Here is a 23706-nt window from a genome sequence, read left to right as displayed (position 1 = left end):
TCTACAGGCCATGTCAATGGCGCACTTGTTAACCGGTGATAATTAAAAGCAGCTATATTCAACATAACGTCAGTTATTTCCACCCTTGTAATTGTCACGTATCCTGTGTCCTGTATTTATTCTGACGCACTAACCCTCAGCTCGTACCGCCCGCGCCCCACTTCAAGCCTCTTGAACGTCTCTCCGCTTGCCAAACAAAAAGTCCATGAGTGATCCGAGAAATATATCAATATTCATGCAGTACATGGGCGGCCAATTTTCCGTGGTCACAAGAAGTAACGGCCTTAGGTCAGAATATAATGTCAGTGGTGACACCGTCATTGGGCTGTCGACGTAGTCGCTCTGTATATCGCCAGGTGTTGATCGATTGAAGTGTAACAGGTTGAGCTGAAGGGTGGAGACCTCTTCTCAACTTCTCACAGATGTAGCTCAGTTTTGGCCTTGTGGAATTTTCGAAGATGAGAGTAAAAGTCTGCACCTACCACCCGCCCCCCCCCCCCACTCTACCCCCCCCCCCCCCCCCACACACACACACACGCACAACCACCCTCAACCACCAGGTCACAAGAATGTTGTGGGCGATATCATCCTGAAAAACTCCTGACGATACAAGACTATTTCTTATTGGCTGAGCATTGCGATGGCGTGTGACGTCATGATTTCAAGGTGGTGTAATTTCACTTCCTGTGATACTGCTATAAAAAGTCTACAACGTCTACTCTAAATAATAAATGTGACCAATACTATGTGACCTAACATTTTTGACAGGTCATATGATACAGAGGGACTTTTTTTACCTTTAGCGGTAAAAGAATTCGAAATCGAAAATCGGTTGTCTGACGTGTAACCTTGAGGAAAGTAGTCACTAACTAGCCAGAGATCTGTGGTTTATCCCGGGCACTCGGGTTTCCTCCATATACGAAACACACCTCTATCATATACATGTCAGTGCAAAGCTCTTTACGATTGAATCTTGCTAAAAATGATCCAAAGAAATACATAAATCAACATACGTATAATACATTATTCAATATGCATAATATATAATGCAACATGTGTGGCATGTAATAAAATATGCACAATATATAATGCAACATGTGATGTATAATGCAACATGTGTGATGTATAGTGCAACATGTGTGATGTGTAATACAACACGTATGATGTGTAATAAAATATGTATAATATATAATGCAACATGTGTGATATATAATGCAACATGTGTGATGTATAATGCAACATGTGTGATGTGTAATACAACACGTATGATGTGTAATAAAATATGTACAATATAGCATGCAACATGTGCGCTGTATAATGCAACATGTGTGATGTATAATAAAATATCAGCAATATATAATAAACTATGTATAGTACGTAAAACAATATTTGTCGATAACATATAATAGAAAATGTGGAGTAAATAATTCGACATGTATAATGTGAAATAGGGCCCTCCGTGGCTCAGTTGGTTAGGGCGCTGACCCAGGAGCCTTTCACCAATGCGGTCACTGTGAGTTCAAGACTAGCTCATGCTTTCTTCCTCTCCAGGTGTAAGTGGAAAGGTCCGCCAGCAACCTGAGGATGGTCGTATGTTTCGCTTGGGCCTCGCCCGGTTTCCTCCCACCATATTGCTGGCCGCCCTCGTATAAGTGAAATATTCTTGAGTACCGCATAAAAGAACCAACCAAATAAATAAATAAAGTATACTGTAAAATGGAATGTAGATAACACATAATAAAATGTGATTCAGATATAATCGAGTATGCAAAACATACAACATATACGCTAGCATTCATTGCGTAGGCTCAGCCCTAACTCCTTGCGCGACAATGCTGGCCATTGTGGTATAAATGAAATATTGTTGAGTACGGTATAAAATACCAGTCAGATAAATAAATAAACAAATACATGTATGTAGGGATAATGTGTGGTTTGTAGGATGTGTTACTGCATGTATGTATCGGTTTAGCAGTTAGGGCCTATCTGTCCATAGTAAGTGGCTAATCGCAGCCGTCGTGCATTGGTATTTTGTTTACACTGCTGAACGTGACATTGCGCAGAATGTAGTTTATACCAAGCACTGTTTGCTTCTATGTGATAAACATAGACTACAGTTGGGAATGCTTCTCAATATATACCGATAGATATGAAACTAATGCAAACTATTTCAACGTATTTAAAAGGCCGTAAAATATGCTATTTGACACGATCTAGTAACCTATATAAATACAGGGTAAAGATCTAGGCCCATTTCTATGTCTTCAAGAACTGGTCACCGCCCTGCTCACGTGTTCGACCTCTCAAACACGATGACAAGGTCGGCCCAGTTTTCACAACTGTGTCAGCTCAGTGCTAAAACGTGGGAAGCCTAGTGACAAACTACTCACAGTGACAAATGCTACGAGCCGTAGCCTGCAACGTCTGAAGTAATACCTCTGCCGCCGCTCTGTCGTCGCGATTGTTGTTCCGTTCGATAGCTATCATGCGCCCACATACGTGGTGGTAATCACCGTGAGAGTACAACAGCCTACATGTATGACGTCTAGCTGACGTCACAAGCACCAACTTCAATGATATGCTGGTACATGTAGGCCCACGCCTTGTAAAGTGTGCGGTTAACAGCTGATTTCTTATAGATGTTCAAAACCGCCTCTTTTACCGTTCATACAGAACGATCACAGAGAATTGTCATAAAACACAGATGCTAGTTTCATTTATTTATTTGTCTGAGTGGTGTTTTACGCAGTACTCAAGATAATTTCACTTATACGTCGGCGACCAGCATTATTATGGGGGGGAAACTGGGCAGAGCCCGGTGGAATCCCACGATCAACTGCAGGTTACTGGCAGAACTTCCCCGCGTGTGGCCGGCGCAAATGTTAAAAATATCAACATTTTCTAAATGTTAAAATGATACAAAAATTGATTACCTACATTATCAAATGATGCCACGACTGATGACTTTTTGCAAGCTATAACTTAATGCAAAAATACATGATTATAATATATCATAATATTTATAATGAAGAGCACATTATCAAAAATTCCAGATTTAACCTATGACAGTGTTCGACTGTAACCTATCATAGGCATTTCGTATACTGTTTAAAGGGGTCTGTCCAGTTTCCTCCTACCACAATGATGGTTGCCGTTGTATAAGAAAAATATTTTTGGGTATTGCGTAAAACACCAGTTAGATAAATGAAGATCAGATATAGTGTTTAATTTCAAACAATTTAGAGAGTCTTACTTATGAACACCAATGATTTTCCCTCCAACAACGCAGAAAAGTTGGATTTAACACTATTAAAGATGCAAGTTTATTAAACACTTGAGTTTTATGAGATTTGTTTATTTATTTGATGGGGGCCTCCATGGCTCAGTTGGTTAGCGTGCCAGCGCAGCGTATTGACCCAGGAACCGCTCATGAATTCGGTGGCTGTGACACCTAGTCAAGGTCAATCTGACTTCCTCTACGTGGGAAGGTCTACAGCAACCAGCGGATGGTCGTGGGTTTCCCCCGGCCTGAACCCGGTTTCTTCCCACCAAAATGCTGGCCGCTGTTGTAAAAGTAAATAGTCTTTACACCAATCAAATAAATCAGAATCAGATATTTATTTCATTGGTGGCTAACCGCATACTCAAGAATATTTCACTTATACGACGGCATTCAACATGATGGGAGAAAACCGGGCAAAGTCCGTAAGAACCCACGACTATACGCAGGTTGCTGATAGACTTTTCCACGTACGACCGGAGAGGAAGGCAGCATGAGCTGGACTTGAAGCGATGGCTTTAGTGACAGATTCATGAGGCATGGTTTAGAGCTAGCACGCTAACAACTTGGCATTCAAGGCTGCTAGCAATAAGAGACCATTTCGTTAATTACTCAGGTAATATTTTTCCCATTGCCTGAGAATAGGAAGGCTATGTTTCTTCCGGTGGACCGGAAGACCGGGAAGGTGATGTTTCTTCCGTTGGACCGGAAGACCCGTTGTATACAGTCCAACGCAGGTTCACCTTTCCGGCACAATACAATAACATAAGGTACTGACGCTAAAAATTATAAAAATAAAACACAATGACAAATATAGATATCCTCTAAATGTAACCGTAAAAAGATTTATATGGCACCATTATATAAATGAACTGCATTTTAGGGCCTTGCGGAAATGAAACATGTTGACTGCATGCTCTGTAAAGAAGAATAATTTTATTAATTTATTTATCTGTTGTTTTTGGTGTTTAACGCTGTGCTCAGACAGCAGTTGCATGTCAAAGAAAAGGCAACACTAGAGTATATGTATAAATGCATCGGAAAATTATCCTACAAGAAGTTTAAAAAGCATAACTATATTTTATTTTCGGGATGTCGCACAACTGAGATATGATATTTTAATGTAAACAAAATCGCGCACACTGAGAAAATCGAAAGCGCGGCCATGTTATCAGTTTTAACCAATCAGATGCTACAAATTTCTGTAACTCAGGGGACTCAACGGTTTCAGCTGAAGTCACCCAAACACTGCTTGCCATTTAACGGTACGTACGTGCGGTGCGAGAGATGTGACATCATGTTTTGGGTGGTCCAAAGTGGCGCATCCCATCGAATTTTAAGAATTCCAGATTAAATGTTGATGAGCCGGTTGTGGTTTGAATAAGGTAAATATAGACATTTTTATGTGAAGTAAAAAAAAAAATATGAAAATTTCCGGCACTTGAGATGACGGAACCCCTATGTGTATGTTACAAAAATGAGGATGACGCTGAGTTTATTTCAAAATGCACTTTCCTTGTAGTATAGATATACTGTTCTTCCTGAAATCCTATTTATCTCATTTTACTACACAAGTAGCAATACTCAGGCCATCACACTAGAGTTTCATTACCGGCTTTTTTATTTTTAACTGGAAAAAGCATCTGACTTCTAAGGAAGCCCACTGGTGTCAGGTATAGTAACAAAATTCGACATTTTTCTCAAAATTTCTACTTTTTTGCAAAATGTGGACTTCCTGGTGGGCCAAACCTACTCTCTCTGATGACACACAAAGACATCCTGAATTGTATGCAGTCATATATAACACATATGCATGGTTTGCTCTTAATCGTGGTATCAAATAACTGCAATAGCATACACATAAGCGTAGTCAGTATAAATGGAAAAACCTACAATTCCCGACAGGTTTTCATTGAAGTCTCGAGAAACAAGCCAAAATTTTAACATAAAAAAATTGAAATCTCGACATTAAAAAGTCAATATTTCGACATAAACAATTCCAAATTTGACTGTTTGTCACAATGACAACAAAATTACCTTCTGCGTAATGAGACTTCATGTGAGAAAGGCGCTATTGTCATTATTAAGAAACAATTTCAAGATGCATTTAAACTAAAGTCAGTTATTAATTGTGGAGATGTCAGATAAGTTATTCTTGATCGTGGGGCGGTTGTTTACCATCGACAAGCAGTTCCATGTGTGTATGTCGATCATTATAGGTCGCTGGATCAAAATTCTAAAATTCTAACATGTTTTTATTTAGCCCTCAGCTCAAGGCGATGAAAAACATTATACGTAGGTATGACTAAACTACTCTTGCTTCTTGTAACCACAACAAGGAGGTCTATACATTGGTCTTCCACGCTGGCGTCATTTCCGGCTGTACATGCTCGTGGTTTTCCTCGGGTTCTGCCCGGTTTCCTTCCACCATAATGCTGTCCGCGTTAGGAGCGAATAAGCGAAATATTCCTGAGTACGGCGTAAAAAAGCCAATGAAATAAAAAAATAAATCGATCTTTTTATCTTTCGGGGCGTTCTGTCAATTTTTGACATCCTTTTTTTCACACGGTACTTTTGCTAAACGACGAATCCTCCCTGTAAGACGACATGAATCTCCTGTGCCGTGATGCAGGGGTTGACTGCTGGTGAATTGTCGCTGCTTTGTTACGATGTTGAATTTGTTGAAATATGCCTTTATTTTAGCATGTGACAGACATCAATCATTTGTCATATTACAACAGATTGACCTGTAATTGCTGGTCAAATTAACTACCCCTGTAAAGGCAAAGAATCAGTGAGTTTGGATGTCGGCCAACAAACTTAACTTTGACTTCAAAGAAAAGAGAACTCTAGACCAAATGCGTGTATGCCTTGATAAACTACCCCGCATGAAGCATAAAAAGCAAAAATTTTTTTGATATGTGTTAACAGAGATATAGCAGTTCAAAGAAAGCAAAATCGAAAGCGCTGCCAGGGTGTAAAGTTTAACCAATAGCGCGAGAAGAAGTCACGCGACATTGATTTATTTGATTGGTGTTTTACGCCGAACTCAAGAATAACGAGGGCGACCAGCATTATGGTGGGAGGAAACCGGGCAAATCACAGAGGAAGCCCACGGCCATCCGCAGATTGCTGGCAGACCTCCCACGTACGACGCGACATTGTCTTTCTGGTTTTCTAACATGTGGTATCACATGGTCTGTTAATTCCAGATTAAAAGATGACTTATATAAGAACCACCAAGTCTAAGTGAAACTTTCCTGAATATGACGTTACCCAGTTTGTATAACAGTTAGTGATGATTTGGTAGTATGAGTGAACTGACTGTCTTATAGGTTTTTATCCTACGAATGGCTGGCTTCCTCTCCGGCCGTAAGTGGGAAGGTCTGCCATCAACCTGCGGATGGTCGTGGGTTTCCCCGGGGCTCTGCCCGGTTTCTACCCACCATAATGCTGGCCACCGTCGTATCAGTGAAATATTCTTGAGTACGGCGTAAAACACCAATCAAAAAGAAAAAAAAATATCTTACGAATGCGCAAGGTTGAACACGTAGTTCTCTTATACTGTATCAGACACGTTGGGCCTTTATGTAGATTAAGGATATCATTATTCATAAAGAAATCGTTTTTAATATGTAGATAAATGACCAGACAAAAGTTAGCATATGAAGGATCATATTTAATATGGCGTGAAGGAGTTGTGCCTCGGCGAACAAGGAAATACAAAAAGTGGATATTTCTGAATTTTATTTTACTTGAGTGTATCAGCTAAGAGTAGATGGATTTCCCTGCATTCACAAAGCCTATGTATGGTGACATCTGTTCGAATTTACCCATTGAAGACGTTTTTATTAAATATGAACTACGCAAGGTATAGTTGAGAAAAACATTTTTTTTTATTTTGCGGTTGAATCTGATATAAAATATCAATCACTCATGCGCCCATCAAAAAGTATCCTTCAGGATCATGGCGCATGAGACGGTTTTATTTTGGATCAGTCTACTTGTGAAGGTTTCCTTAAGGCTTAATCCAGCTATGACGGTTTCCCTGTGGATTAGTTATGCTGTGACAGTTTCCTTCAAGATCAGTCCATCTGTAACGGTTCCTTTCAGGTTGAGTCCTGGTATGACAGTTTCCTTCAGGATCAGTGCGCTTGAATCGGTTTCCCCTTGGAGTATCTGGCTATGACGATTTCCTTCTGGGTTAATCCGAGTTTTTACGACTCTTCCCTCGTGTGACGGTTTCCTTCTGGATTAGTCCGGGTCTTCACGGCTCTTCCCTGGTGTGACGGTTTCTTTCTGGATCAGTCCGGCTCTTTACGCCTCTACCCTCGTGTGACGGTTTCCTTCTGGATTATTCCGGGTCTATACGGCTCTTCCCTCGTGTGACGGTTTCCTTCTGGATTATTCCTGGACTTAACGAATCTTCCCTCGTGTGGCGGTTTCCTTCTGGATTAGTTCGGGTCCTAACGACTCTTTCCTCGTGTGACCGTTTCCTTCTGGATTAATCCGGGTCTTTACGACTCTTCCCTTGTTCGACGGTTTCCTTCTGGATTAGTCCAGAAATAATATTATTTTTCTGCATTGTTCTCTCCGTCACGCGTTGCAACTGTTCATAGTATATTATTGTACTATTGTATACTATTGTACTATTTTATTGTACTATTGTATACTATTGTACTATTGTATACTATTGTACTATTTTATTGTACTATTTTATTGTACTATTGTATACTATTGTACTATTGTATACTATTGTACTATTTTATTGTACTATTGTATACTATTATACCCTTATTGTGTTTATTTATTTACTTTAGGGCCGTAAGTGGGAAGGTCTGTTTGCAACCTGCGGATGGTTGGGATTTTCCCCAGGTTTCCTCTCACCATATTACTGGCCGCTGTCGTATAAGTGAAATATTTTTGAGTACGGCGCAAAACACCAATCAAATAAATATTTACTGGTGTGGTGAATAAAGCCCATGGTATACTCAATGCTACTTCACATATATGACGGGGATCTAGAGTATGGGTGGAGAAACCCAAGTGTCACGAGTAGACGACGGACCATCATTATGTGGTAACTATGATCATTGCAAGGCCATCTTAGACTAGTACCTTTCACTTCATTCGTCAGAGGCCAATCGACTCGGACGAACACAATGCTATAGACCAACTAACCAGCGATGAGGTATCCACTGGTGTAAAAAGGGTTGAAAGTGCGTGTATTCTTTACAGTATTGTTGAAAAGGGTGCTGAGGCAAATGATAATGGCTGCCATTGTTAGCAGAATGAACACGTGTGTGAGAACACGTGCGTGACAACACGTGTATGACAATTCATCAGCATCCTAGTCACATTCAAGGTGGATCTTGAATAATTTCGTACAACTACCGTCCCTGGGCAGAATTTATTTACTGATATGTGCTGATTTTTGTTCATCGCCCTACTGAAGAAATGTTCACTTATATACGATGGCTGATTTTTGTGTAAACTGGGGAAACTGGTGTGCTTGGAAACTGAGATGACCTTGGTCAAGTTACCGGTGAACTTTTCCACATTATGCTGACGTACAGATATGAAATTGTTGACGTTGTGAAAAGGAACATACTTATCAGCAGAATCATATATTGAAGTGTATAAGGAAGGAAAATTATAGGGGAGCAATAAAACATCGCGCGGCAGTAATCCGTGTGAGTAAGACAACATATGTGTGCTCTGCAATAAGATTTATTTATTTTGGTGACTGGCGTGTACCATTGTAGTCTACCGCCACGCTCCTACACAGAAGCGGCTGTTATTGCCCATTTCAGCCGAGACAAGAACGTTGCATTGTACAACACCTAGAACCTATAAACACGAGAGTTTAACAAGTCATTTTCAAACAGCCAGCTGGCTTGTCTCAGGGGATCTGCAACTGTGGGCAGTTTGACACCGGCCTCGACGCCGTTGATTGAATAAAATAGGCACAATGCGGAAGGCCGTCCCACTTCGCCGTGATTGGCAGCCTGTGTGAATCGCACGTGTTCCTCCTGTACAAGCCTTTACGTGCTGTGACGCGAGTAGCGGTTTGAGATAGACCTATATTACCGACGGTTGGTAGAACATGCACAACTTACTGTGATAGTTGCTGGAGGAGATCACTGGTGGGATAACGGGCGGTATACACAGTGTCCGGAGGACATATATATATATTGATATATGTATATAAATATATATATATCTATATATATATACATACATACATACATACATATATATATATATATATAGTGTGTGTGTGTGCATACAGTCAGAAAGAAGCGTACGTGATTGATTGACCAACCGATTAGAGGTAAGTGATTACCTTTTAGAATTACATCAAAAAGCTAAACCGCCTAAGTATCAATTTATACCGTTATGCAAATTACCTGCAGTGTTTGATGTAAATTTAAATCATTGTCATACTTTTATCAAGGATAGAAGAGTTAACCGTTCCATTTAGCTAGTCAGAGTTGTTTTGGTTCTTTTGGACATGACACAAAATGATTACTTTAGGCCTAAGGCAACGGATAACTAATACGGGCATACATTTGATTACATTACTAAGAAGAACCGAATATCATCATTTATAATTATTATTATTATCCGGCTTCTATTCTGAGAATTTTTTTATTCACGATATGAAATAGGTTACATATAAATATGATCTATGTATCGCTTATTCACCATAAACCTTGATGGCAATCCGCCCTCTAACCACTCAGAACTGAAGCATAAGGCGCCTGGGTCAGCCAAGTAGAAGCTTACTTGGGATCATAAGAATGCACCCAGGTATAATGCTGCATCATTGAAGTTACATTCTCATGACACCATGTATGATCACATGAAATGAAGGCTAACCCGTTATCGTTCATTCATTCATACAGTACACCCTGACATCCTCTATTTGACAGCACGCACGACAAGCGTAGAACGTGAGGATACAGGGAGTGATCATCACTCTTCGTTACTCTTGGCCCGGAATCGAACCCGTACCTTTGTGATAAGTTTGAACTTTCTGTCCACAAGGTCACTGTCGTGTGCAATTAATAAGAAGAATAAACCGGTCAATGATTTTTACGGTTCACTGATTACTCACTCACCTGGAAAAACAAGGGAATTACATAGTTTTATTACAATTTGAATGCTTGATTCGATGTTACGTTTAAATCCACATTGAATGAAAAAATTCTCGAGACCAAGGCAGAGATAAAGGGGAATATTTTCTAATACTGCCGACATGGGAGTAAATGTTGGCTTGTTAATAAAAACGTTGCACCTTCGGCAACAAAAGTTAGGAAACGGTAGATTCAGTGATGCGCAATATATACGCGTAATGAAAATCGTGAAATACTTTGTGGCTGTCAGAAACGTTTATCTATTTATTTATTTGAGTATTTAACGTCGTGCATAAGATTTTTTTCATTTGTACACTGCGGCTAGGTTTTTGAATGAAGGAAACCGGGACGTTTTGAAGTAATCCACTGTAACTAACAAACCTCTCGATTAAAAACCTCAGCTTACACAGCGACAGCTGGATCCGAACTCGTGACCCCATGGATTCCGTGCCTGTATAGTAGCAGGAGCGACTCAGTCTTAGCCAGCACGGTAACAGTATGGGTCTGCCGTAAAACAATCCCAGCCATCGCTGGGACAATTTGAACGAGCAAGGCCTGTAAACGTGTCAAGAAGCTAACTTTCATATATCTACAGATTCGAAAAGGCAATATTACCTGTACGTTCATAGGCACGCGTATATGCTTTAACAGTTGAGTCATTCTGAGTCAGCCAGTAATCTTCTCCAGTAAACAATTATTCGCAAGGAATGAACATGTTTTCATTCATACACTCTAAGCGAAGTACCACTTGCTTCATTCATGACGGGAATGCAGTCCGCACGGCGAGCACGCTTTGTAGGGATAAGCAATCCAGCTGTATGAGTGAAGGTCAGATTTCGTAAGGCCGTAGTAAAGCACACCTGTTCACACGCCTTTTGTGATTCAGAAGGAATCAGCATGTCGATTTGATTCGATCGAATCACGCACGAATTCAGTCAATCATCGATTCAGTCAAGCAGTCATCGCTTGTGTTAGAAAATCAGCCAAAGAGGATAAAGATGCACGCTTCATGTATCAAAAGTTGCCCATGTGCTGACTAATCAAGAAAGCAATCAGTAGACAAGCGGATCAATGGAAGCAAACGCTCGACTTACACGAGTCAATGAACACAGTGATTTCGTGAACCATTGAACGAATCTATTTAGAAGGAATCAATGTTCGACGGATCAGTAATATGAATAAATCCCAGTGTGAATCAATGGACGGATCTACTGAATAATTTGTTGAAAATGTATTATGTGAATGAAGCCTTTGGACGAATAAGTAAACCTAGCTATACGAACGAACTTTGCTAAAGGAAGCAATATATGTGTCAATTACTATTTGTCAATCAAAAGATGAACCAATAAACGGAGAGTGAGTCATGGTCGATTGCTGAGAAACACGTGCTTGAGTTCTATCTCTGCAATAGGCAGTGGCTTGGTAGATTTCCTCTTTCACTGTTCTTGGGCATTGATGGCAATGAGCGGATGACGACGTCGTGTGATCGTTTGGACAGTCTAACGTTCTGAAAACCACTTAAAAGATCCTCAGTACCCTGCCTAAGGTACGTGGTTTACGCAGGGCACCCCCGTTTCCTCAACCGATAAAAATTATCCGCCATGATCATATGTTGTTGAAACATTTCTTGAGTACACTATTATTAAAATATTTTAATTAATAACATTATGGCTCTTAACAAATCACTTGAGTGAACCAATGAGCACATACTGGGTGAAGCAACCAGTTGAATCTGTGATATAAACGGACGAACCCATCGAAACTACAGCATCTTGAGAAAAAAAAAATCATGCACTTTGTGCACTACAAGTATGTCCGTATCCTATTAAATAACCTTACGGGATCTCACTACAACCACATCATCTTGAACTCGTGCGGTTTAAATGATGTAATAGATCTGAACCCACATCCGGGTATTGTTCAGTGGCACGTGCTATGACGTCTCTGCCCCAATGACGTTTAGCCAACATTATTCAACACGCAGATACACGCATCGTTGAACACTGAATGCTCTATTTACGTCTTACTTTGAAACTTAAAAGAAAATAGAAAATAGCACGAAATCCCATTGACGGAAACACACAATGTCCCTCATATAAGCTATAACATCCCTAGGTAAGACAATGCTAGAACATTCACTTTAGACAATTATCGCCCTGAACAAAGACCATTGTTAGTAAATTGTGGATGTATTTGTTTATAATTGAGGTTGGGTACTACCAGCAATGTGCACTGCGTATTTCCCTTTATATGACAGCGATCCAGCCTTAGGTGGAACAAATGAAATATGACTAGTTTTAGTCAAGCATGTAGCTGGAAAGTGGTAGAAAGCATGACGCTAAAGGGCGCTTGCCCAGCGATGGCCCTGTTTGGGGGTAATAACGCGATGCTACCCCACGATCATGCTCTAATTGGTTGAATATAAACAATAGTGAATGACTTTGCTGAATTTGCGGGGTAGAAATGAGTGACGTATGACTGACTGACTAAGTGTACACTTCAAGACGCGATGTTCGATCAGAAATCACACTTTATACCGACTGGCCAAGCTACATACTAATGTGTACTGTTTCGTCAATGCAGCAGTGTGAACCGTGATGTTAAGTTACATTTCGCGAGATGTTGAAGACGCCATGGGGGCATGCGCACAACACTGGTCGTAAGGTGTGGCATATTTATGGGTTAATAAGTGGAGCTTGTTTAGCTTCTCACGCTGTAGACTTCCTGTTAGCTCTTTACATGTTTTCTACTATAATATGGAAACAGATTTGCAAAGAGTTCTAATATTAAGCTATTTTATATGGAAACAGACTTGTAAAGAGTGCTAATATTAAGCTATGTAATATGGAAACAGACTTGTAAAGAGTGCTAATATTAAGCTATGTAATATGGAAACAGATTTGTAAAGAGTGCTAATATTAAGCTGTTTTTCAATTTTCTTGAACATGCTCTTCTACAGCGTAGTGATCATAATACAGACGACGGAACTCGAAAAAACAAACACATTAATGACATTACTTACCGCGTCAGGTTTTCGTGTGTGTGTGTGTGTACATTTTTGTAAAATTCTTTTTTACATCATTATTTTTAGAACTTTTTTCAGTGTGTACAATGAATTAAGCTAACACTAACCTCTGAATGCGATATATGCACAGGATTCCCGATTATCAAACTTGACATCTGTTGTTAGATAATTCTGATACTGAACACAACACAGAAAGGTATGTAACATGCTGACGATAATCATCATAAAAAAGCACACTGAAGTTCAATCAGTATAGGTGGCAATGATGACACCGGTGATCGTGTAGATAAGGACAATGGATACGATGGTGAACGTGCATGATATCTATGGCAATGATTACGATGACAGCGATTATGCTGATTGCAGTGGTGACAATAGTGATGTCACTGATGACTGATGTTATTGCAGATGCAGCTGCCTATAATGCATGCTACATGTTATATAGCAACGACAATGCCGATGACGATTTTTTTTTGTTCATTGCAATTATGCTAATAATTATGCGGGGTGATTATAAAGAAAACCTCTCACGACGTTTTCATCCAAGAGCTTGTAAGAAATCTAAATCATTTTCTATTAAGTTGAAAAGTTAGTTAAAGCTGCTGACGCCAACTCCACACATAGTGTATCACCCGTTTAAGTATGATCACCTCCGTGTTCACTGTCAGGCTGGGGAGAACTAATCACAGTGTGCTCGTTGTGGCGATACAAGCAGACTACCTTACACGGTCACTGTTCAAATGATACAAGTACATGACTGGGACAGCTGCTACTTCAGTAGGGCTACGTATACATCTGTCAGAGGCCTGAATAGGGAGTTACGTCAAAGCCTTGCCCTGTTGTGTCATAGGCGTGTGCTCTGTACGCAGGTCTGTCTGATGTAACTAGGCCCCGTCTGCGTTATAGCAGAGCTGGAAGGAGTATGCCTCCTGACAGACAGCGTGACATTTCTGACTGCACGGCGAGCTATCCCTGCTCCAGCTGCATATGTGCAATAGTGTTTGCCGGCTGATACAGCAGGAAACATGCAGTTTTCAAGTGTGTGTGTGCTTAGAGGGGCCGGAGTCGGGGGTGGGGGATGATGAGGGAGGGCTAAAGAGTAAACATGGGAATACATTGGGCTGTTACCTATAGCAGATATGGTAACGCTCGTTATATTATACGTGCGTGGGAACATCAGCCTACTCATACTTTCTGCACCTAGTGTAGTCTTTCAGCGGGCACCTCTTCGTGTTCTAATCCAGTTACATCCCGTGAATTGATTCGTTTCTCCGCATTTCTGATGAGTTAAATCTATCACCAGTGACATAAAACTGTAACCAGTGTGTAGAATGCGGGATTTAAGTTTCATTCAGCTTGAGCTTAGAAACCGAGATTTGGAACTATAACTAATTAATCTGTTCGTACATATTTGTCTGGTCGTGTATATTTGTCTGGTCGTACACATTTGTCTGATCGTGCATATTTGTCTGGTCGTGCATATTTGTCTGATCGTGCATATTCGTCCGCTCGTGCATATTTGTCTGGTCGTACATATGTGTTTGTTCGTGCATATTTGTCTGTTCGTACATATTTGTCTGGTCGTGCATATTTGTCTGGTCGTGCATATTTGTCTGATCGTGCATATTCGTCCGCTCGTGCATATTTGTCTGGTCGTACATATGTGTTTGTTCGTGCATATTTGTCTGTTCGTACATATTTGTCTGGTCGTACATATTTGTCTGGTCTTGCATATTTGTCTGATCGTGCATATTCGTCCTCTCGTGCATATTTGTCTGGTCGTACATATGTGTTTGTTCGTGCATATTTGTCTGTTCGTACATATTTGTCTGGTCGTACATATTTGTCAGGTAGTACATATTTGTTCGTTCGTGCATATTTGTCTGTTCCTGCATATTTGTCTGGTCGTGCATATTTGTTCGTTCGTGCATATGTGTCTGTTCGTGCATATTTGACTGATCGTACATATTTGTCCCTTCGTGCATATTTGTCGCTTCGTGCATATTTGTCTGCTCCCGCATATTTGTCTGTTCCTGCATATTTGTCTGTTCCTGCATATTTGTCTGGTCGTGCATATTTGTCTGGTCGTGCATATTTGTCTGTTCCTGCACATTTGTCTGGTCGTGCATATTTGTCTGTTCCTGAATATTTGTCTGGTCGTGCATATTTGTCTGGCCATGCATGATTGCCTTGTTGTTGTCTGACAAATGTGGTCTTTATTTGTATTATGCCAGGCTTGAAGAGAACCTATAACATCCCGGTCATTTTGCCGTCATTCATGAACTGTCGCCTATATACCATGTGTTCACGTGGACATCACTGACTGAAGATGTAGCCTACGTTTCATGTGTGTTTGCTATGAGCGCGTGGGTGTCCGGTATCTAGTTCAACAGCTGCTCCACATCACGGTATATGCGGATTGAATGCTTAACTGCGGAGATATTCTTTGTCCAAGCACTCTTCCATGTCGATTCCGTCAAACTGATCAATTCTGATTTAGGTATAGCCGAATTTGGGTGCACGCTCCGTTGCTGAAGATTTGGTCCACAAAAGAATCTTAAATGATTGCCATGCCAAAAGCACACCATATAAATGACTGAACTGGCGTTTCTATTCTAGACATTTTTAGTGCTTGTACGAACTGTCAGCGTTAAATCTGATGCCAGAGATATGTTTTGCTGAATCTGCATTTTTATTATTGAACCTTTCACTACTTTATTTTACGACCTTGGTATGTATTTCACGCCAGAAATGTCGATTGTCTTTCACGTATTTCTGAAATTTAATCAATACTTCGATCTTGTAGCTGCTATAGCAGCATGATATATTGCATGGGCAGTTTATTGCCTTGGCGATGACACGATTTTTAAAAAAACTTTTACATTCTATTTTTGCACTTCTAGATGTTAAGGTACTTATCCTTTAATCGAGGAAACACATCAGGTGCGGGTTCAAAACTGGTTTTTGAATGTGAATTTGTAGATTTCCCAGCTCCCACTACCTGGTGGGCCTTGTTGAGAATAACCAGTTGACGGAGATTGTGTGAGCGTGTGCACAGTCTAAGGTTCGCTGAAGAACACTTGTCCCCCACCATATGGTGTGCATATCTGTAAGTCACATGTGGGAAGTTCGTCAGCAACTTGCCAAAGGTTGGTGGTTTACGCCGGGCACTATAATGCTCTCTCTCCACCCACCGCCGTGGAAAATTCTTGAGTAGGTAGAATTAAACAACAATGGAAGAAATCGTTTGATAGTCCATATTCCTTGAATCCCTTGCCTGTGTTACACTTTGAATATAAAGCGTGAATTGATTCTATCCGTCAATACGTGTTACCTCTACAATTATTATAGACACAGATTTCAGTGAGATAGTAGGTGGATAAGTCAATTCGGTGCGGGGGTGCATGTATTACTTCAGCTGTCGCCTGTATAGATGATATCACACACGTCATGTTTTATGAACCATGCGTTGGCTGATCACCATTGTATTCCATGTGTGTGTTTGTGTGAGGGTGGTGGTGGTGGTTGGGAGGTGTGGGGAGGGGGAGATTCCAGTTTACGTCCGGAGTAGGTGTTCACTGGTCTATACTAACTATAGGATCTATTATTTCCACCCATACCTAAATCTAGTTTAAGTCTGTGTACTTCTAGAAATGTCCTTCAGTCCTCTTCAATCACAGAGGTGTAAGAAGCTAGCCATTGGCTCTACATTTTATTTCAACATATCCAATATCCGCATCCGTCCACTAAGATGTAATGCTTTCCGTCTGTATCTCCCGCGCATAGACATGTCCGCAATACCGCTGTGGCCCTCTAAAACGTGTTGTTTGGTCTAGTGGTTTATCGATCGATGTGAGTTCAAGCTCAGCTCATACTGGCTCTTTCTTCGTTCGTACGTGGTAAGGCCGTTCAGCGTATGGCCTGGGGTTTCCGCCAGGCTCTACCCTGTCCCCTCTCATTGTGATGCTGGCTGTCCTCATATGTGTGAAATAGTCGCCACCACAAAAGTAGAGAATTCTTTAGCATAGCATTAAACGCCAATGAAATCAGTCAGTCAATCAATCAATCAATCAATAAATCAATCAATAAATCGTTTCCCGTATAATGACTTTCTCTGTCAATACCTTAATCAGTGAGTAAAAGTCACTTTTGTCTGAAACTTTTATCAGATAATAGACTGATGAAAGCTGTCACCCGTATAAGCTTGCCTTAATCCGCTTTACCCCTCTTTAAATAATCACAATCATACGGATTGACTAGACGTAATAAGCGAATATATTTATTATCTGATGTTTACCGAACCAGCTGACGGTAAAGCCATTAGGCAGGGTCAAGGCCACGTATTCACTGACGCGAGGATATTGACACACAGGTGCACGTATGGAGACACGGGGCATGATATCAAGGGATTACACTGAGAGAAAATTTGGTTCAACTGACTCAAAAATATATAACTGAGCTTATTCAACTTAGAAAACTAAGTCATATGACCAGATCAGCTGAGTCATGAAACTCATCTGGTTATATTGTTGACTCACTTGGTTAGTCAGAAAAATAGCAGGAGTCCTTCATAACAGAACAATCTAGAGTTTCACACATTAACAAAAAGGAGAGAGTGGTTGATTGCGATGTTATCTTCCCCTCCCCGTAATGGCTCCATCATGTCACAATGGTTTGTTAGACTCCCGTCTGCTGGGCATTATCTTGGTGATTTGAGTACAGTAAGCTACGTTTTATTTCTTAACTGTATAACTCAGATTTGAGTCAGTTGACCAAAACTTTTTTTCAGTGTAGTTAAGTTTTCATCCATACATAAAAACAACTCAGTGCAAGAAATTTTTGAAGTTAAGCTCGATGTCCTTGGAATCTGTTGGGTGAAGCATTGCGTAGACATTGATGCCACACTGCTTTCAACAGCTTTTCTAACGTAATGCTCTAAGCCATTTTGCCATTTTCAGTTGGTTAGCGGATTAGCGCAGCCTAATGACCCAAGAGTTTCTCACCAATGCGGTCGCTGTGAGCTGTAAGTCCAGCTCATGTCGGCTTCCTCTCCGGCCGTACGTGGGAAGGTTTGCCAGCAACCTGCGGTCGTAGGTTTCCCCCGGGCTGTGCCCGGTTTCCTCCCACCATAATGCTGGCCCCCCTCGTATAAGTAAAATATTCTTGAGTAGGGCGTAAAAAACTAAGCTATTTGGCTCAAACAGTGCATGTAGCCGATTGTTTAAAGCAGCACAACGTTAATGTTTGATGTCCACGCGCTAGTGGCGAAATAATCGGCGTATTAACTAGGATTTGATTTTTAATGAATTCACTTACTGACTGACTGAATGTAAACGCATTCGTTCGTTCAGGCTTGGCTGTGGCAGGTCATGTTTACCTCAGTATCAAAGTTTGAAAATAACGATAACATCCCAATGTTTAGATACAGCAGCGGAAGTTAGAGTTTGTTTCAAATAAACCCAGGTGTAGGCATTTGATGTAAATAACAACACGATCAGTTCGGTATGCCAACAAGGAACGAGGAAACGTTGTGGAAATGTTTCAGCATTTAAACATTGTAATGTTGAACATCACGGACCACTTTGCTTGTTCACTGCGCCTGCGGTAGGGTTTTCGTTTTAGATTTTCTTGACTTCTCTAGCAGTTCTGAAGCCACTTGCGTTAAGTTGGCTGTATTTCAACTATACGACGGTGGCCAGAATTATGGGCCAGCGACCACCCCCAGGTTACAGACAGACCTCCTCAACGACCGGATCTGGACTTGAACTCACATTTATCGCACTGCATGATGAACTGTAAGCGTCATGTCCGACATTCGTATACCATTCGAAGTCCGTAAAGGGATCGATAAAGGGTTCCAAGTCGATAATCGCAAGATCCATTTCCACAACAAGAAAGACTCAAGGGCCACTGTGCTGCACTATAGTACGCTAACCACTTGACCACTTACTATTTATGTCATGGTCGACATTTGTTTTTATTAATTTATTTCACTAGTGTTTAACGCCGTGCTCAATGAATTTTCACATGTTGGGGTTCAGCTCTGCGAAAGGAGGAATCCGGACTGCCCGGAGAAAACCACGGACTTCAGACAAATATATCAGAAACCTCTTTACTTAATGCTGTGGGGCCTCAGTGGCCGAGGTGCTTAGCGTACCAGCGCAGCGTAGTGACCTAGGAGCCTCTCACCAATGTGGTCGCTGCGAGTTCAAGTCAAGCGGATGATGATGATGGCCGTATGTGGGAAGGTCTGCAATGTTTCCTGCGACCATCATGCTAACCGCCGTCGTGTAAGTAAAATAGTCTTGAGCATGGCGTTAAAACACCAATCAAATAATGAAATAAACAACTTAATTCTGCAGCCGAAGAAGAAAAAATCTGGATTCGAACGCATGACCTGAAGATCTTGATAATTTCAGCGAAACAGTGCTTTTACCCGTCTGAGCAAACCCAAGCTAGAGTCCCCAAGCTATTTGAGTGATAAACGTTTGTTTTGCAGAAGTCTGAACGCGTCTTTTGCTGCCATCAGGGATGTTATTTTTATGATGTAATTTGCTGAGTGTGTGAAAAAGGTGTCGGCGAGAGGCCGACTGGTAACCTATTACTCATCCCTATTATGCAATGTTTTGAAAACCATGGCGCAATAGCATCTCCAGCTGCACAACAAGACGCATACATGCTGCTGCACTGCAATGCAGCTAATTCCGACTTCACTGCTTGCTGGAGGTATGTTGCACAGCAGTTATAATACCTAAGCGAAAGAAATACACATAAGCATCCTGGCACATTTACCCCTTTTCCGTAACACGGGTGGGTAACGCATAACTATACTGTGCACTTCATGCAGAAGCGACATCTGTACGCAAATAACACAGGGTTGTTGCCGTTTCTAAGATTGTCACCGCTTGCGCTAGTTTTGTAAGTTCTTTTTAGTCGGCATTACATCAGCAATACCTTAAATATGTGTTATTATTAAACGTCACTCTGTGTACTAAAGAACAGCCCATGGCACTTGTAAATTATTCTACTTGTTTGTTTATTTGTGTTAGTGCTAAACGTCGCTTTAAAATAGTTGTGGTCATCTTAAGGACGTTTTCTAGGGGATATAATGCCGCCATCTTTATCGTGTGCTTCACAAAAGCACCATGTCGAAGACACCAGATAATGGTGCAGTATGCCGTCATACACAGTGAACCGATACCTAGTCGATTAGCTCTCGGCTTATCCATATTTTGCTAATCGCAAATACATACGTTTGTGAAAACTTCTTCAAAAACCCTAGAGAATGTGCGCATCCATGCTTATTTGATTCTTTTGATCACAGTATATATACCAAAGGGAGGATGTCTGGTTAAAAAAAATAATTGTTTGATCCCGCCTTTGTGATGACGTTTGTGATGTCCTTTTACACTCAAGCATGTAACGTAGGTCTCTTGCAGTACAAGAGAACATTGGTCAGTCCAGCTTGGACCAGACTCGCCATTAAGCGGGAAAATTTGAATATATTGAAAGTTCTACCAATTCATGCGTAGGCTAAACTAGTTAATAGACGTTTCTATTGAAACAAGGTGAAAAGTCTTTCTTGTCCAATCAGAATTGGATATAACATAGCGAATATAATCGTTATTTTAAAGAAAAATCACAGAATTGTTAATCTGCTTAGGTCTAGGTGAGGAAGTTCAGGATTAAGCTATATTTATTTATTTATTTGATTGGTGTTTTATTTCGCACTCAAGAATATTTCACTTATACAACGGCGGCCAGCATTATGACCATCTACGGGTTGTTGGAAGACCCTTATTACGTTATAAGCCGACATCCTACGCCTAAAAAGTTAATGTGAAATGACTGTGAGACTTCATGCTATAACGGATGGTCGTGGGTTTCCTCCGGGCTCTGCCTAGTTTCCTTCAAAAGGCTGCCCGCCGTCGTGAAATATTCTTAAATACGACGTAAAACGCCAGTCAGATAAAAAAAAAAAAATATATATATATATATATATATATATACAAATTCTTGCACAAAACATATCCTTAATACTTTGAAATTTTCATCATTTTCATGCCAGAGTCATGTGTTTTCACACCCATGAGAGCAGGAACAGAGCTGTCTCACACGAATACATCACTGCGTAGGAGCTAAAACTGTTCCGGACCTACTTTACGTTAACAAGGGAAGATTATCACATGCAATCAGGCAGGACGTTGCCTTAGGCAGTATAGCTAATGAGCCGTGTAGGTCTGACTTAAATGAACGTCGGATGCACAATGATCGTTTGGCTTCTTTCCTTCAAATTGAAAGAAGTTTCACACATTGAGGGAAAAGGGCACCACACTTGACATTTGCGTGACATGCCAAAATTAGAAATTGTTAAATATAATTTGCCAAATACTTTGAGGCTTCTCAATAATCTTTTAATCAGGATATGAGCCTAAAATATGCAAGGTCATGGGATCGAGGTAAGGTGACAATATAATTAGCTGTATTTGAATAACTGTTTGCGCAGAATCTGGCTTATTAATACACTACATCTATAATGACATGTAAATCCGGCTAAAATTGACACCCGGTAAAGAAAACATGGCGACTGATTATTTCAGTTTATAAAAGATAGGATTAGACCACTCGTCTCGTGCGTGACTGGCCTTGTGCAGTGTTGTTGTGGTTCTAGGAGAGGGCTAAGTGAATTTACAAGCATATTGATTCCGTCTCTTTTTAGCCGAGCCGCCGTCTGTCCCTCCGACAGGCTAGCAACTCAATGAGTATTAAGGTAGGCTTATATTGGTAACAGCTGTGACTTCTCTTATGCCTACCACCCCCGCACACCCCCGCAAGCAAGCGGCAACCCTTCACACAGGAGCAGCTCAGGGTAAGAGCCTGTCGGCGTTGGTTTACCACAACACAGTCTCATTAATGCGTCCGGGAGCCTCGTCGCCTAAGCGTAGACGGTAAAAACCCGAATCTAGACAGGTTTCCCTGCGGAGCCGGCATGACCCTACTTCCCTAGACAATCCGCTTCCACTTTTCCGGACGGTCAACAATTTCAATATTTAACCTCCTCCCCCGCCGTCATTTTTATTAGATGTAACCATGGTAACCGACGTCTTTGCAAAGTCTTTCGTGATAAGTTTTCGCAAAAGCTTTCAAAATCGTTGGCAAAAATAATTAAACTTGGCGTTTCCTATGGAATTATCCAAGTCACTTTTCGTGTTTCCTGTTAAGGTCAGCATTTTTGACCATTTTACTGTCGCCCACGCGGAATTCCATCGGATTTGTTGCCATGGTTTGAAACTAATTTCTGGGCTTTTGTGTGTTCCCTATTTTTACCACGCGATCGCGTGCTGCGTGACTTCAATTTTCCTCTCTGTTGTCGGAAACAACCTAAGACTGCAGGCAAAGTGATCCGATGGCTGAATGCGTCGTTCTCAAACAAGGCGGGAATGGCGGCTTCAGTTGTACTTGCGTTGAAAGTTCCGTTAAATATTCATACGGCTATTAGACGGTTTATTGATATACTATATTGCCTGTAATCTGAGGTGGAATCGCTGTCAGAGCTGAGAACAAGAAAAATATTGACAGAAAAGAAAACTTTTTAACACAAGCAGCTGCATTGTAAACTGTTTGATCATTTACAACAGTATCAAATTGTGAGTCTCTCTCTTTTTCACTTCATTTTTTTTCTAAAATGTGAACATGGCTTGCTTATATATTTAATCATTGTCGTCACAGCTAAAATCTAATTACAGCAGGTGTATTTGTTTTATACAAACATTTTATATGAAACATGTGCATAAGCCGTAACTGTATCTGTCTCTGCGCCTTCTGTCATGAAGATTCTGTCTAAAATGAAATCAGCATTTATATTTATCGTTTCTTGGATGGTTGTCACAGTTATAGATTAAAAGAATGCGATTGTCCTACGTGAAGTGACCGCACCACACACCCATGTAGCTAACAAGTTTCCTGTTGAAAGGCTCGCGCATGCGCACATAACCGCTGAAATACGGTCTCTTGTCAATATGTCTCAGTTGTGATATTATTCTAAATGTTCACATAATATCAAATTGCACGCCCCCAAACACAATGGCTGAACTAGAATTAAATACATGTAGACTGTATATTTTAGCGATTTCACTCACACTGGTCAAGAACTGTTTTAGTTTCGATCGTGTATTTAATACAGCCCATGAAGAACCGGACCCGAACCGGAATCGAAGCAGTACCGATCCATCTCGGTACATTATCTTGGAAAGATAGTCGGA

General features: G+C 40.8%; 1 protein-coding gene across 2 annotated transcripts in view; it reads left to right on the top strand.

The window, feature by feature from the left end:
• Positions 1-9543: 9543 nt before the first annotated feature.
• The window catches only part of LOC135462789 (1,25-dihydroxyvitamin D(3) 24-hydroxylase, mitochondrial-like), a 33368-nt gene continuing 19205 nt past the window's right edge, over positions 9544-23706 (top strand). For both annotated transcript variants that reach the window (XM_064740049.1, XM_064740050.1), the window contains exon 1: positions 9544-9614. The gene's annotated coding sequence lies outside the window, so the exon portion shown is untranslated. The remainder of the gene's footprint in view (positions 9615-23706) is intronic.

Source organism: Liolophura sinensis, chromosome 2, assembly GCF_032854445.1.
Source record: "Liolophura sinensis isolate JHLJ2023 chromosome 2, CUHK_Ljap_v2, whole genome shotgun sequence".
Classification (NCBI taxonomy): Eukaryota; Metazoa; Mollusca; class Polyplacophora; order Chitonida; family Chitonidae; genus Liolophura; species Liolophura sinensis.
The sequence above is the reverse complement of the archived record's forward strand: the minus strand, read 5'-3'. Positions and strand labels throughout refer to the sequence as shown.